Source organism: Camelus bactrianus, chromosome 33, assembly GCF_048773025.1.
Source record: "Camelus bactrianus isolate YW-2024 breed Bactrian camel chromosome 33, ASM4877302v1, whole genome shotgun sequence".
Taxonomy (NCBI): Eukaryota; Metazoa; Chordata; class Mammalia; order Artiodactyla; family Camelidae; genus Camelus; species Camelus bactrianus.
The window spans coordinates 7,668,955-7,685,292 of NC_133571.1; the positions used below are offsets into that span (position 1 = coordinate 7,668,955).

Here is a 16,338-nt window from a genome sequence, read left to right on the forward strand (position 1 = left end):
ATGAATACAGTTAAAACACTGGCCCATTGAGGGAGGCTAAGAGGCCATTCTTATTTTATGTGTAACTCGATCTCCAGCTCTCATCTTTTCGAAAATAGATTTGTTCAGACCAGCAGGGAGATTCTTATTGTCTAACTTGGTAGAAGCAGCTTGTTTAGCCAGAGGGGGCCCTCTTTCTGGGGATGAGGTGTCTCCCAGTTAATAAAGACTGCAGAGCTGGCTGCTTGGACTTGTAACAAATGAGAGTCATGGCCAGACCTCGGAAGATCTGTAATGTGAGAAGGAGTCCGTTCCAACCCAGGGAGCTTTGCCAGGAGAGCACTGGCGCTGAAAGAATAGACTTCAGCACTGGGGAGCATCTGGGTGCTTGGCCCCCCGGGCAGCCAGGAGCATGGCACCGGATGTGGACAGGAAGGTTACATCTCTACCTGGACACTCCCAGAAGCCTTCTGAGGATGGAAAGGGTAGGGGGTGAGGTGGCTCTCTGAAACACTGCACCGCCTTTTTGAAAAAGCAATCAATTGTTAACATTGAATTAAGCTTAAATCTCTCTGGACACTTATTTAACTTTCTCTTCTCTGCTTGCCATCCGATGAAGCCTGTTAATGGTGACACGATTAGCTACAGACCAACAAAGAAACTGCATCTTTTATTCAGTGCATCGAGTTATGCTGTAAATTTTGTGAGCTCTAAACCAGAGGAAACCAACCATATATAAATGAGATAAAGACAAGAGATGGTCCACAAGAAGCAGAGATGAATAGCTTTGATTCTGTCCCTATTAGAGCCTCCCGTGCCCCAAGGCACCGATGAAGGACAAAATTTTAAAATCGCTGGTATTAAGGGATTTGTTGACACATGGCCCCTGGTGTCAATCCCAGCTCTCCTACTTACTAGCTTCATGGCCACAGGCATGTGACCTCTCCTCTCTGGCAGGATTATCGTGAGGCTTATAGGAAAGAATGAATGTATTTAAAGCACAAGCAGAGGGCTGCACACACAGGAGTGCTACATAAATAAGGCGGAGTGACAGCATCGCATCAGGAACTACGGGAAATGCCACGGTTGGTGCTTCCACAAATTACATTTTATTCACCTTGGGAGTCTCACCAGTGCCTCGCTGGTGTAACCAAAGAGCTAAAACTATGGGAAAATCTGTTTATTCTCCATCAAAAATCTCAGCATTTTGTCCTCAAAAAGAGGTTTTTGTTTCAAAAAGAAAAATGAATCCCCACTATGCCAAATTTGCAACCAGCAAATATTCCTGTAGCCTAAGCAAATGACAAGGTCTGAAAATAGTTTCCCTGCCATTTCATGTTGTGCTTTGTCACTCTGCAGTAGTGGATGAAATGAAAATCTTGAACATCACCCTTGAACTCTAATTTCCACCTTGGCAGAATGGTTCTCACGCCTTCATGACAAATTTTCTTGAGAGATTCCCAGGCCACCAGTAAAACATTCTCGCTGCTCAGGCAGGATGGAGATACAGTTGCATTTCCAAGTAATTCACTGATACTCAGGCCTCGGTAGTCAGAACCCAGGGATATCGTAGGAGTCTTGGTCTGGTTCTTCTAATCACAAGTGGCCTTATTGGAACAAGGTCCCTTCTTCTCGTATATAAAATGCATTGTAATTTCAAGGCTTTTGTGACTTTTTCAGTATCACAGGCAACATTTAAGAAAGGAAACTATAAATTGGAGAGATTTGTTAACTTTTATCACATGGGTCATATTGATAGTCTACGACATAGCCATCAGCAGTGCTCAGCTCCTAGCTACTGCTAGCTAACATCTGTAATGAATTTTCCACTGAGTTCCTATATCCCAGTGGCTTTTCCATCATGTGCAGTTCGGGCATAATTATTTAAGATGAGGATCAACTCAGCAACCCTCCCTGCACCTGCCTGGACCTCCCTTTCTTTAAGACAAGGGCAAGCGGAGGGGGTTATCTCTTTGGAGGGAGAGAGGGCTCTGTCCTGCCTGCCATCCTCAGCACTGCTCTTTGCAGATGGCCGGGGGACATGTGTTCTGATGCTGTACCTAATGCCTTCATTTAATCTAGTTTATGTATTGAAAGCGAAGGTGGACAGAGCACGTTTTGTCCGTCACTCTATTTGCCAGCATAGTCCCAAACCCAGAATAGGTATCAAAAAATAAATGCCAAATGAATCAATTAAAAAGTCCAAAATGTATACAGTGTTTTAAATTGCCATTAGTCACTACACTAGGCTGAACCAGCCTCATACTTTCTCTCTTTTTTTTTAATTAAAAACATTTTTATTGAATATACTTTCTTTCTTAAATAGGCTGCTGCTTCCTCCTGTGTGCTTATTCTCAGCATCACAAGCACAGATTTTGGATTTGTTCACCAACCCTCAGAGGAGACAAGACCTGCTCCAGGTGCATCTCTGTCATAGCATCTTGTGGCTAGATTGAAACTCTGTGTTTGATTTCGTTACCAGTCCATAATTGCTCACTTAAAAATAATCTGTTTTCTTTTTCAGAAGAGCACCTTGCAAAATATTTCACTGTTTTTCTCATGATGGACAATTTTCCCAATAACAACAACAACAACCAAAAAAGCCAAATCTTATCTCTTATCCATGCCACCGTCCTCCACCTGGCCATCTCACCTGGCGAGGGATGGGCTGGGACAGTGTGCTGATGCTGGGCAATCAGCCAGGACAGGACACTTCGTGAAGATTGAGTAAGCAGTTCTCTTAGGAAAGTCGACTTAAAAAATGATAAAAACACGGTTGGTGCCATAATTAATAAATTGATTATTTCTTCAGAAAATCATGGGGAGAGTGTCCAAGAGAGACAACAAGAGACAGAGTAAACTTTTTTATTTACTGACTTATTAGAGAAGACATGCTTTTGGGATTGTGTTAGTAGATTTTTTTGCAGGCTTCCTTTTACACTTAGCTTCTTCTATCCCTCAATTTTCCTTTTCTTTCTTTCTTTCTTTCTTTTTTTTTTTTTTTTTCTTTTTGTGAAGTAACGAATGAAGTTGGAGATGGATGTACTGGGATCTCCTGCTCCATTGACTTTCCAGGGAAAATCAGAGAGAATGAGAACCAGGCAGAGCTGCAGACCAGGAGGAAGCTTTACTGAACTCAGGATGTGCATGACCTTGTGGGAGGAGGCAATGGGAGGTCTCTGGCTCAGATCAAAGGAATCAGCTTTGATATGTGTTTTAAAAAGTGAATTCTCTTGTGGAGAGGACACAGTCAGAGTTGGTTGGCTAAGAACAAGGATGGCCTTATTTGGGCAGATGGAAAGAACAAGTCTACAAATGTGGAGCTGGTTCTGATGTGCTTGGACTCAGAGATCTTATCAGGTGATCTTGTCTTTGCTTTTGTGAATTTCTAGCCTCTTACAACAAATATCATCAACCTGGTAGCACTAGAAAAATCTCTAGAGGGACTGGGACTCTTTGACATCTTCACACGAAGACTTTGCTTAGTTCTCTGTATTTCTACCCAGTGCTCAACGTCAAAGTATGGAAATTGTAAGAATCTTGACTTGAATTATATAATTATACTTAGATCATAAAAGGAGACTGTAAAATGCCTCTAGGATAAAGAATACATAGGATTTCGCTGGGTGGCAAGTAGATAGTCCAAAAACCAAAGGAGACAGAATTCTAAGTGACGGTGCATTTGAAACAGCACCTGACCATAGATTCTTGGTCTTGTGGCCACCCCTAATTGTAGCTGCTTTTTCCTCTTCCTATACATGTTGACTTTCCCCATTTGGCTATCAGATTCTCAAGGACGAGGACCATGCCTGAAACTATCATGTATGTGTCTGTAAACTTTTGTAGTTGGGCCCCCTGGCTAGACTCAGCTCCAAAGGGATTTTGTCTTGTTTGTGACTGCATCCCCAGGGCCAGCTGTATAGCTATGCTCAGTAAGTATTTTCAAATGAATAAACTGGTGCATTTATGTCTTCTGCTATAGCAGAGTGCCTGGAATAGAGTAGACCTTTGGTAAAGGTTAAACTGAACTCGGGGATGGTTCTCACTCCTTTGCATGACCTGTCTCTAGTTTGTGAACCAGAGAATGAAGCTAACTGATGAAAGGACAAAGGCTCAGGTGTCTGCACCAAGCAGATGAAACTGAAGTTTCTCCAAGGTTTTCACGCTGTCAATTAAAAAAAAAAAATGTACCTTGACATCGTCAGAGCCGCTTTTCATTTTATTCATCAAATTTATGTTGGCTATGCCCACTGACTGCTTTTAAATCAATTTCCTTCTCCACACAGATGGCTCTTTCTGTTATGTAATCAGGAGTCAGGAAGCCACAATCCACACAAATTACTTCTCTCTGCTCTTCAGAAAGAAACCATATTCATCACAACAAGACGACCACCAGGTCAGTTCTATGCTTCTCTCTTATCTTTGGAATAGATAATATGGAGCAATAGCAACGCAGGCATTTTTGGAGGCTGGTGGATTTCCCACTAAATCCTCCACTGAGAAGAGGTAGCGTTTGGATGCTATTTCCAGTGATATCCCATTATGTCCAGGTATTTGTTCAAAGTCTGGTTCAACACATGATAAGAAAAAGAAAATATAAAAAAAAATCTATGAGATTTTAAAGTAACCTTTATCACTTTATATCTGATTATTTCACTGTATCTCCAATTTGAAAGGACAGGTTGAAAAATTACAGTAATCGGAGAGAATTAGAGCATTAAATTTGTTTGAAAGTCTCCCAAACTGCTATTTATCTAAAGCCTAAAGCCAGGCTTTTACTGAAAGGGGCTTTTATTAATAGCCCGAAATAAGCATCTGTTGAGGGCCTTAATGAGGAAACAATAAGTGAGAAGCCTTGCATATCAAAATATAATGTTGTCCTCATTTATTTTTCTGGAAAGAAAAGGAAAATAATGCGAATGTATTGATCAAAGAGACAGCTGTCTGCTAGTTAAACGTCTTAGCTCTTCAGAGAAAGAAACCTATATTTCAGAGTTTGAAATATAAGCTGTGATAAAAGGTAACTTTTTTCCTCAACTGACACAAACCTTTTGGATTTCAGAAATAAAAAAAATTATTTTAAAAGTTTTCTCATAAAATTATCAACATCTCTTTTATTGTATCTTTCAAGGGACTCCTCAGAGCCACGTGATCCCCGTGGAGTTTGGCTCATTGCAGAGCAAGGTCTCTCACGAATCCCCCAAGGCTTCAAGCTCCAAGGGCTGGGGGCTGAGTGTGTCTCACTTATCACTGTAGTCCCAGCACAAGGTGGAACACGTAGCACAAAGCAGGTACAAATGGCCGAATGAATGATTTTTCATATCTTTGTTCATGCTCTTTTCACTGCCTGGAATAACCTCTTTTACTTTCCTGCCAGCCCCAAATGTGCCATTTCCTAGTTCAGTGCATGTGTCTTCTGCAAAGTCTTCCTGGGTGACAAGTTCTACCCACTCCCACTGAATCCTTACTGTTAATTCATAGAGAAGTCACTCTCTCCAAGTATTTTAGACCTTGATTCTAACCTCGTTTCCTAATTACTTTTTCTGAACCTACTTGCAAGTTCTCTGAAGACTGAGAACATGTATTATCTTTCTATCTCTGTAGGACCTAGCACAGTGCTACACACTTAAAATGTGTATCATGACCAGTTCGTGCCTTGCAATGAAATTGACAGCAAGTCTTCAGACAAAATGTACCAGCAGTGAAACCTGGTAATAAATGGGGCCATGATCTCTTTAACACAATCCTCTTTCTCATCCTGGCCCGCAAATCACTGCTTCCTCACTACTTAGTCTTCTAAATCCTGAGATCCCAATGTTTTAGTAATATTTTTACTGTTCACTTACTCTCAGCTCTATCACCTTACTCGTGAGGTGGGTGAGCCAACTTAACTGTCCAGACATCTGCCAGGTAGGCCGAAGATTCTAGTGGAAGATTGTACTGAAGTTACAAAATAACAAGAACTTAACTTTAAACACCCAATAAGGTAATCAATCTCTGAAAACAGAGTGCCATTCATAGGAAAGCGAATTTTTCTGTAAATGCAAAATTTTCTTCTCTTTATAATTTTAGTAGTTTGCTGTCAAATAATCTTACTTAAATCTTGCGTTCAAGGCCTTTGTTATATTTGGCTAAACAATGCTTTATCCAGTTGGCAGCCCAATTTAGCAGAAGGATTATCTGATAAAACTTATTTAATGTGTTTAGCATTGAGCCTCTTATAACTTCTCAGACAATACTTGGAGCTGTTAATACCTTCTAAAATTTGTTGTACCTAGAGAAATGTTAAGGGGAACACAGAAAGTAAAGCAGTAATGTAGTTTTTAATCAATATCAATCAATAATCAATTGAAGTAAAAGGGAAATTTTTTACTCAATAGAAAGTTGATTTGGTTTTATTAGCTTTTCTTGTTTAAAAAACAACAAGGACTTGCTTTTTTTTCACTTTTCACGTAGAAAGTGAAATTTTGTGTGTAAATGCAAATGTCTGAATATATGTGAGAAAGCAGAATGATTCTAATCCTTCCCTGAACTTTAAGTCTGAAGAAGAGAAAATCTGACTGAGCTTAGGGACCTGGAAAAATGAGTAGGCTGATTTTAGATGGCAATTCTGGGGCCTGTCATAGCCTGGTTTCTCCCCAAAGCAAAGCCTGACAGATGCTTATATGCAGGTGGCTGACTTAGAAAGGGGTCCCAGGGAGGAGGAGGGAGAAAAAGAAGCAAAACAGGGAAGGAGGGAAGTCAGTAGAAAGATGGATATTGAATTGGCTGCCATTATGCTCAATCCAGTGGGACATTCCAAGGAAAATACAATCACCCAGGAAATGAAATGGGATAGCAACTGCCCATTAACTTCTGTCCCATGGGTCTCCACACTTCTAGGGAAGCTCTGGGGAAGATAGCAAGGATGGGAGGATGCAGGGAAGGTGCTTTCAGTTGGAACCTGCACAAAGCTGCTTGAAGCCTGACCGGAAGTGGTTACCACATCAGGGCTGGAGGAAGAAGAGGGGCTGAGAAAATCCAAAGCTGTGACAAGGACAACTCTACTTGGAACATTCCCTAGTCACTAACACTCCCGGGTGGGAAGGCACAGGGACACCTGGCCTCTGACATACTGACAGCCCTCAATCAGGTATAGCCCAGACACAGAGCCTTTTCAATTTGTAAATAAATTCAGTTTGTTATAACAAGTCTTTTTCCCCCAAAAACTGAGGCATCAACCCAGCTTATGGAGGAGATGACTCAGTATTGCTTACTAAGAAGCCTGAATCCCATGCAACTTGGACAGTTTGTTATCACATCTCCTTGGAAACCACTACAGTGTCTGAGTGTCAGAACACCCAGGCACCCAGCATATCTCAGAGACAGGTGCTAACAAGGATGACATAGGACAGAAATCAAAGGCTGCCTTCCAAGCGGCAATATGTGTACTTGGCCCACTAAAAGTTTTGGTATTTGTTGATTTTCCCCACTAAATTGCCTATTTGATTATGTCTTCCATCTACTCAAAATCAATTTTTAAAAAATCCATCCAGTCTTTAGGCTCTAGACAATCCCATAACACATTTATAATCAATAATATTTAAAGTAAAATAAATCCACCTTCCAGGCCAGTAAAACTAGGAAAAATGATCATTGTCAAATAGTATTTAGGGTTCATTATTCTCAATCACTCAGAATTAGCCAAGTGAGCTCCAAGTGCAGATTATTAAAATTTTATGACCAGGCATTTCCTTTATCACTTTTCAACCCCCAAATTTAGAACAATCATACTTTGAAACAAAATGTGAGAATCATTAGTCAAAACCATTCCCAACCAGTGGGACACTGCCCTTTCCCCATTGTGTGTTTTTGGCACCCTTGTCAAAGATCAGTTGACTGTAGATGTGTGGATTTATTTCTAGGTTTTCTACTGGTCTTTATGACTGTTTTTATGTCAGTACCATATTCTTTTGATTACTGTAGCTTTGTATAGTGTATTTTGAAATCAGGAAATGTGATTCCTCCAGCTTTGTTCTTCTTGATCAAGATTCTTTAACTATTTGGGGTCTTTTGTGATTCCATATAAATTTTAGGGGGTTTTTTTTCTGAAAAAAAGGTCATTAAAAATTTGATATAAATTTCATTGTATCTGTAGATCATTCTGGGTGGTATGGACATTTTCACAATATTAATTCTTTTTTTTTCATTTTTCGGTTTTATTAGGTAGAATTGTTACAATTTCATTGCACATATACAATGTATTGCATATAAATACATATACACAATATACTGCGCATATTTTTTAAACTTACGTATATACACTGTTCATTGTTTTTAAGAACATTTAGAGCTTTAGCTTTTTAAACTTACATAGTTATCAAAGGAATAAAGCCAACCACAAAAAAATAGTTAATTCAAAAAGATACATACACCCCACCACTAACAGCAACATCATTTATAATTGCCAAGATATGGAAGCATCATAAGTGCACATCAATAGGTGAATATATAAAGAAGATGCAGCATATATATGTAATAGAATACAACCCACCCATAAGAAGGAAGGATATTTTGCCATTTGCAGCCCTTCATTCACTTTTTTTTTTCCACTTCAAAAACCAGAGTTTTATAACTGGCATAAACATTTCCATTACATCAAAGAAGAACAAAATACCTAGAAATACACAACCAAGGAGGTTACCTATACTCTGAAAATTATAAAATATTGATGAAGGAAAATGAAGCTGTTACAAAGAAATGGGAAGATACCTTGTGCTCTTGGATTGAAAGTAATTCTTGCAGTTATGGACACAAGATGTTTTTCCATTTATCTGTGTCTTCTTTAATTTCCTTCAATGTTTTACAGTTTTCAATGTACAAGCCTTTCGCCTCTTTGGTAAAATTTATTCCTAAGTATTTTATTCTTTTTATTGCTTTTGTGGATGGAATTGTTTTCTTAATTTTCTTCTCAACTATTTCATTGTTCATGTATGGATATGCAGCTGACTTTTGTATGTTGATTTTATATTCTGAAACTTTACTGAATATGTTTATTAGTTCTCAGAGTTTTTTGGTGGAGTCTTTAGGAGACTTCATAAATAATATCATGTTATCAGCAAATAGAGATGATTTTACCTCATTCCAACTTGGATGCATTTAATTAATTTTTCTTGTCTAATTGCTCTGTCTAGGACTTGCAGTAGTACCTTGAATTGAATTGACGAAAGTGGGCATCCTTGCTGCATGTGTGAAAGTGATGACGGTGAGGGGGAGGCGTGCTTCTACTCCAGGTGGTGTACAGGCATGGACTTCGAGCAGCGTTGTTAGCTGGACTCAGCATCAGAGGTCCTCAATGGCAAAAGCTAGTGGTGTCCCTGGTGATGTCAAGGGTTTCTCCTGCTTTCCTTTCCACTGGAGGTGGTAGGGGATTTCTGAGGCAATTCCTCTTGGTACCAAGCTGTGTCAGGTTGGAGGATGAAGTGAAACAGGTAAAATGCTTTCTGCACTTTTCTATGTGGTCATCTTCGATTTTTAAGCTCCATGGAGTTGCTGCAGCTTCTTAATTATAAGCTGGAGCTCTCCCAGAACAATTTCATTGGTGGATAATTATTAAATTGTTTTCGTAGGGAGAACCAAGGCTGGTACCTCCTAACCTGTCATCTCTGACATCACTCCACATGCATTTAAAAATAACTTTATTACATTCATCAAAAAACAATCTAGCTGGACTTTTGATTGGTATTGCATTAAATTTATATTCAATTTTTAGATTAATTTTGGCAAGAATTGACCTTTTTTTTTTATAAAACTACATCATCCCATCCAAGAGAATGAACAGTCTCTCCATTTAATCATTTTTTCAATCCTTTAACAAATAGAGAAGTTTTAGATATTCCTTGCTAAGGATTCTATATTTTATAACATTTATCTGATTCTGAGTGTATTTGGAGCTGTATTTTGCTGCTGTAGAGAAATGCTATTGATCTTTTGTGAGTTGACCTTATATCCAGAAACCTTGTTGATCTCTTTAACTAATTAGGGGTCAGGTTTTAGAGGTGGAATTTCATTTCCGCTGGCTTCGTTTAAGCTTGGTTCTACTTGCCTTTGTGGTGGGAATGTTTTATAATCCAGGCATTTTGTTTTTCCTTGTAAGGTATACATTGTTGCAACTAAGACTTGTCTCTGCAAATGTAAAACTCCAGAGGTCTGACTGGAGGGTATCTGGGCAAATGGATTACAGTTTCTTTATGTCCAAGGAATATACAAATACTTGTGTGTAAAACCAAAAGTCACCCACTGGCCCAGAGGTAATACTCAGAGAACCAATGATAATAATCCTTACAAACCACCAAAGTCCCTTACTTTCTCTAGGTTTGACCTTCCTTGCTTCCTCATTTCTAAAACTTTCAAGGCCACAACTTGAAGCAAAAGAAGCCAAGTTGACAGTGGGCCAGAATCAGTGTGACTACTCTGGAAACCAAGATGGAAACACTCTCTCCTCCTTCTATTCCCAGGATGTCAAAGGAAGAAAACTGGAGCAGGGCATGCAAACCCTGGGAGGAAATGGGAGCTTCCTCTTCAAAAACTTTGTCAAGCATTCCTTGAACCACTGAGTTGTAAATGATGTCGATACAGGCAGAGTGAAGGGAAAAGTTAAAGAGGACACAGAAGTGTTAATCGATTTGCTCAATTTAACAGGATAGGGGAAATCTGAGCTATCATCTTGGAATTTGATCTATATTGAGAGCTAGTCTAGGGGAGGTTGTGTTCCTTTTCTATTTCCCTAGTAAGTTTTTTAACCTACATTATCTAGACTTTTTTTTTTTCATTTCTTTGCTTCATTTTGCTTGTACAAGGAGTCCTTGAGTTGATTTAAAAGAAAAAAAAAACTGAAAGATGTATAAAGCTATTATTTTCCTGCACTGCTTTAAAGGGCCACCATTAGTAAGCACATTCCGAACGTTTGGATACAAGCCCTACACTCACTGCTTCCAGTAACAATTTGTTTCAGATAGTTTTGCTAATAGAGTGTGTTTTGTGGTAGGTGCTCTGACACCTTGGAAGGCAATTTCTAAACTCTTCTGGAAACTATTTGGTAAAAGAGGAACAGTCATGAGGAAGGATTACCAAGGGGAATTTTGGAAGCTGGCCACCCAATTAGGCAACTTTTCTTCTCCAAGGACCTGAAACTTGTGCTCGTAGTTTCAGGATTTATATGGACACAGCCCTTGAACTCTGACATTTTTAAAAGAAATGAGACTGTACCAGAAATCTGGGCTCAGTCACACCCACATTGGTCCCCTTGGAAAGCAAAAGTGCTCTTAGGAAAAGACAAAGGACCCACCCCTAATCACACTGCCAGTCACTTCTCATAAGGAAAGTTTGCAATTGGTTAGGAAAACAACGTTGCTCTAAATTTAGCAGATGAAGGAGGACATGGGAGAGGAAGAGGATTAAGAAGATTGGAGGTGAGAGTGGAGAGAAGAGAAGGAGGCTTCTGACTCTTACCAGGGAGGGTAAGATAGATATTGCTAAAAAGAAAATCGTGTTAATGTAGAGTCCACAGCAAAAGGACTCAGACAGTGGAGCAACTGGCAGATAACCAGGAGAGACAGACAATGGCTATTTTAAATCACATCTGGCATTGCCCTTAGCCATGCGAAAAGAACAGAGGCTTTAGGATAAGAAAGAGTTGAGTTCAAATTCTTAATGCACTTCTTTCCACTTGAGTGACTGTTACTTATCCTCTTTGGACCTCGGTTTCCTCATCTGTAACATGTGAGGTTAAAACCTTGTAGTCCTGTTAGCAGCATTCAAAATAATGTTGTCATTTTTTTTTAAATCCTTGCACATTAGAGCTCCTACAGTGTGGTACCCTGGTTGAGGACAAGCCCTTGGTCATTCTTAATGGATGTACTAAAGCCAAACTGCTGTGTTCTTATTTAACCTGTCTTGATGGACACCAGGGGGTAAGACCATGCCCCTGCAGGAAGGGGCAGAGCTTTCCCTGTGGGGAATTAGCATCACCACTGCCATCTTTTCTTGGATGAGGTTGAAGCCAATCCTGGGATGGGGACAGGAAACCAAGACTGTGGAAGTAGGCGCAGAGAGCAAGGGGGCACTTCCTCTGTGGAGGTGGGAGGCCTATCCTGGTTGGCCTTGGGCTTTTCCTCAGGAGACATGTTGTAGGGCATCCTCCCTGGAGAGAAGAAAATGACCCCTACCAGACAGCGGTCATCTGAGAGTGAGTCAGAAAGAGCCCCATCAGGGCCTCCTGATCCTACGACTCCAAACAACAGTCTGTTTTGTCTTTTCCTTCTGCCATCCCTGGCTTTAAGCGGAGCTTTAAAAGAACACTTGCAGTCTGTTCTCCACTATCCCTCCACGTGAATGAGCCCAACGAAGGAGGCAGGGCTTCAGGGGAGAGTAACTGAGGCCAGAGAGAAGCCAGTCTCCAGGAGCAGGAGGAGAGCAGATAGATGCATAGGAGGTGAAGGGGCCACATTCCAGAGCCTGAGCTGCAGATGACAAACAGGGAGGATTGTCACAAGACACGTTTTCCTGCTCCAGGCCACCCAGGGACTTGAAGTAGCCAAGTAGGGTGGGACATTTAAAAGGAAGTATAAACTTTTTGTAATGAATACATCATCCACTTATTATTACTAGCATCAGTTAGAATCAAGATGTCAGTTAATTGTCTTCTAGCAAAAGATTTTTTTAAAAGCATTTTACCATTACGGGCTGTTGATGTGAGTAACTTCCGGTCATGGTGGTCAGCCTCTCATAATGACCATAAAAGAGCACCCATCAGCCTCAACGTGTTCCAGGAAATGGCCGGCTGAAGACACTGGCTATTTTTCCAATGCACCCTTTGTGCCAACACTGAACCACCATTCCTTTTTTGAAATGTCTCCAAACTGTTCTCTTGCCCCTTTGCAGCTGACCAAGGACAACTGAAGGCCTAAGAAATCTCCCTCCCTTTCAGATCCCACCTTAGTGGAAAACCTGGCAATCAGAATCTTGTCCCAGTATTCTTTTTCTTCTACAAAACTTACTCTCTTTTCTAACACCTTTGAACTCCTGCCGAAATGAAAGTGATGGCAGATGGGTTCCCTTGCTGCAAGTTTATGAATGAACAGCCTGTGTTAATTTCATCTTGGATTGAGTTTGTCTTTGCAGATGGGAAGTCATACAAAAAAAAAAAAAATGGCCTTTACCAAGTGAGAAATTTGGAGAAAACCCTGGGGAAGTAAAGGGTTTCCATTTTGTAGTTTTCTGGTTCAGAGGGAGTATAGTGGAAGAGGAAAAGGAGAAGGGAGTAGGGGCGCTTATGAAAATGAGGTCGGGAATCAAGGGATGTCTCCTGCCTTTTCCCTCTCCTTCCTGACACGTCTGTACAAGCCTTTATGGGAGACTCAAGGGGGCCTCATGTAGGTAAACAGGCAAGAGGGTCCCTTCATGGTTTGAAGGCTGGAGAGGTAGAAAGTGTTTAGGGAGAAGAATGTCTCTTGTCTTCATGGGTATAGCAAATGCAAACCAGGCTTAATATAATTTTTTGAAATTAAATATGCCCTAGATTATCACATTAAATCAAACCAAATGAATAAATATTAGACATCTACCACATTCCAGGTCCAAAATATAATTGATAAGAAACACTGTGTAATGGGACTTTCATTCAATTAAAGCAATGCTAGCTTCCCCTAAAGTTCTTACCAAAGAATCCAGATTCTAAGTGTGGCGTTTTCACAGACCCTAGTGAACAGCACAGGAGGATAGGATGTGGGATCCTAACATGCAATTTGAGCTTGGGCTGAGTGTTTCCTCCAAAGTGGCTGAGTGTCTTTATTACCTGGAAACATTCAGTCCACCAAGACTGAACCAAGAAGAAACTGACTACTTGAACAAACTGATCACTAGAAATGAAATCAAATTAGCAATAAAAACCCTCCCTACAAATAAAAGTCCAGGACCAGACGGCTTCACCAGGGAATTCTACCAAACATACAAAGAAGAACTCTACCAATCCTTCTCAAAATCTTCCAGAAGATTGAAAAGGAGGGAATACTCCCAAACTCATTCTATGAAGCCACCATCACCCTGATACCAAAACCAGGCACAGACACTACCAAAAAAGAGAATTATAGGCCAATATCATTGATGAACATACATGCAAAAATCCTCACCAAAATATTAGCAAATAGAATCCAACAGCACATAAGAAAGATTATACATCATGACCAAGTGGGGTTCATCCCAGGGACACAAGGGTGGTTCAACATACGCAAATCAATGTAATACATCACAACAAGAGAAAGAACAAAAACCACATGATCATATCAATCGATGCAGAAAAAGCATTTGATAAAATTCAACACTCATTTATGATAAAAACTCTCACCAAAGTGGGTATAGAAGGAACATATCTCAACATAATAAAAGCTATATATGACAAACCTACAGCCAGCATAGTACTCAATGCTGAAAAACTCAAAAGCTTCCCACTGAAATCTGGGACAAGACAAGGATGCCCACTATCACCACTCCTATTCAGCATAGTCCTGGAAATCCTAGCCACAGCAATTAGACAAGAGAGAGAAATAAAAGGGATCCAAATTGGAAAAGAAGAGGTAAAAGTGTCACTATATGCTGACAACATGTTACTATATATTTAGGAGAAGTTTTGAGTTCATTTTCTGCACTAGCATTGGGCCCTTGTTAACTTCATCTTACTTTAGGAGGACATCATACACCATTCCTTGGGCAGCTAAATTGTGCCCAGGCCTCAGGAAAGTGGAGGTACAAGTGAGTTTGTGTTGAGACTAATGCCCAAACCCTGATGGCTTGTAGCCTGGATGCAGCCTGCAGGCTCCCCACCTCCTCCCTCCTCCAGTCTTCCTGTCATTCCCGAGTTCTCAGGGGTGTGGTCCAGCTGCCATCTCTGATACCCTTTGGGGGAACACACTTTCTCAGAAATACCCTCCTTTGTTGCTCACGGCCCTGGACTGTCAGGCAGCAAAGCTGCCCTCAGGTTACTGACTCAGGGAGCATGGGGGCCTGGGAGGAGAGCTGACTTCTCAGCCCTGAGGTACTCACTTCCCTTGGAACCCTCCTGCCTTAGTCCAGAGACCCACAACCTCTCAGAAGGCAGATCGCTCACCTTTAGTCTGGAATGCCTCCTCCATCGGACTTACAGCCAATCCCTCAGGACCCAGAGATCCAAAAGAACAGAAACCCTGTCACAACCAATCACTCCTTTTCTCTTTCTCTCATCCTCTCCCTCATGAAATCCCTCTCCTCTTTCTTCAGCAACGAACAAAGCCCCAGGCATGTCTCGATCCAGAGAGGTCACACTGGGTCCCAGCTTAAACAGTCACAATGGATCCCAGCTTGATCTTGCCGGGGACACGAGATGCTCTTAATTTGAACTGAGCCCCTGAACTGCAGTTTGGAGAAGATAGATGGTCCAAATCCCCTACCTGACTCTGACCAGCCTATAGACGTAGGACTGATGTGAGGGTGATGCACAGATCTGTGAGGGTAACAGGTGGATCCTTCAGCTCTATGAGGGCCACGGGTGGGTGGGTGGGGGCTTCCAAATTGCTGCCTGGGGCTTTGCATGGGGAGATGTGTGGGTGAAGATAACACCTTCTTTAGGACTGAGGCGCCCCTCTAAACTCCTGACCTCTGTCCAGAAAGCCTTCCCTGATGTTGCTACCTGGGTGTAACCTCTATTTCAACTTACCATAGCTTGACCTGCATCTCAAACAGCTCACACCTTATTCTGCTTTAGGATTTCTTGTGAACAGCACCTCTGTGTCTTCCATTTTAGAGCAGAAGTCTGTTCCCTAAGGTCAGTGCTTTGCTCACAGCAGATGTTAAACAGTATTTCTTCCTTTAAATTAAATTCCGTTCAATTGGCTTGTGCACATCTGTGGTCACCTCTTCCTGGAACACGATGGGAGGGATCAAGCTCATTCCATAGAGGGACATCCATCCCTCCAGCCCTGCATCCCCACAGTGCCCTGGCTGTGGATGCAGCAAACACCAGTATCAACTTGCCTTCACCCTCTGGACTTGGTCTCTAAGTTCCTCTGGACACAAACTAGAGCTCACTCTCCTGTTCCACTATGTTCTTGGAGATGCCTTTAACCTCCCAGTACAGCCCTTGGCTGTCCTTTCAAGTCCTTTGTGCCAGAGGCCCTGCCCTCCACCCTGCTCTCCCCAGAGGGACGGATCACCTCCCCAGGAGCTTTCTGAAGGGGAAAAAAAAGGCCACCTGGCTTTCTGATCGAAAGCTGAGAAATGCCCAAAGACGTCAACAGAGGCTCTCAGTTTGGCAAACACATTTATTTTCTTTTTAGAATCACAGTACTC

The 16,338-nt window shown here is 41.2% G+C and overlaps 1 long non-coding RNA gene across 2 annotated transcripts in view; it reads left to right on the forward strand.

The window, feature by feature from the left end:
- Positions 1–15,527, forward strand: part of LOC123612536 (uncharacterized) — a 143,412-nt gene extending 127,885 nt beyond the window's left edge. For both annotated transcript variants that reach the window (XR_012503779.1, XR_012503780.1), the window contains 5 exons: positions 2,306–2,399; positions 2,504–2,706; positions 4,266–4,375; positions 5,111–5,270; positions 9,153–15,527. This is a non-coding gene — a long non-coding RNA (uncharacterized LOC123612536). The remainder of the gene's footprint in view (positions 1–2,305; positions 2,400–2,503; positions 2,707–4,265; positions 4,376–5,110; positions 5,271–9,152) is intronic.
- Positions 15,528–16,338: the final 811 nt, after the last annotated feature.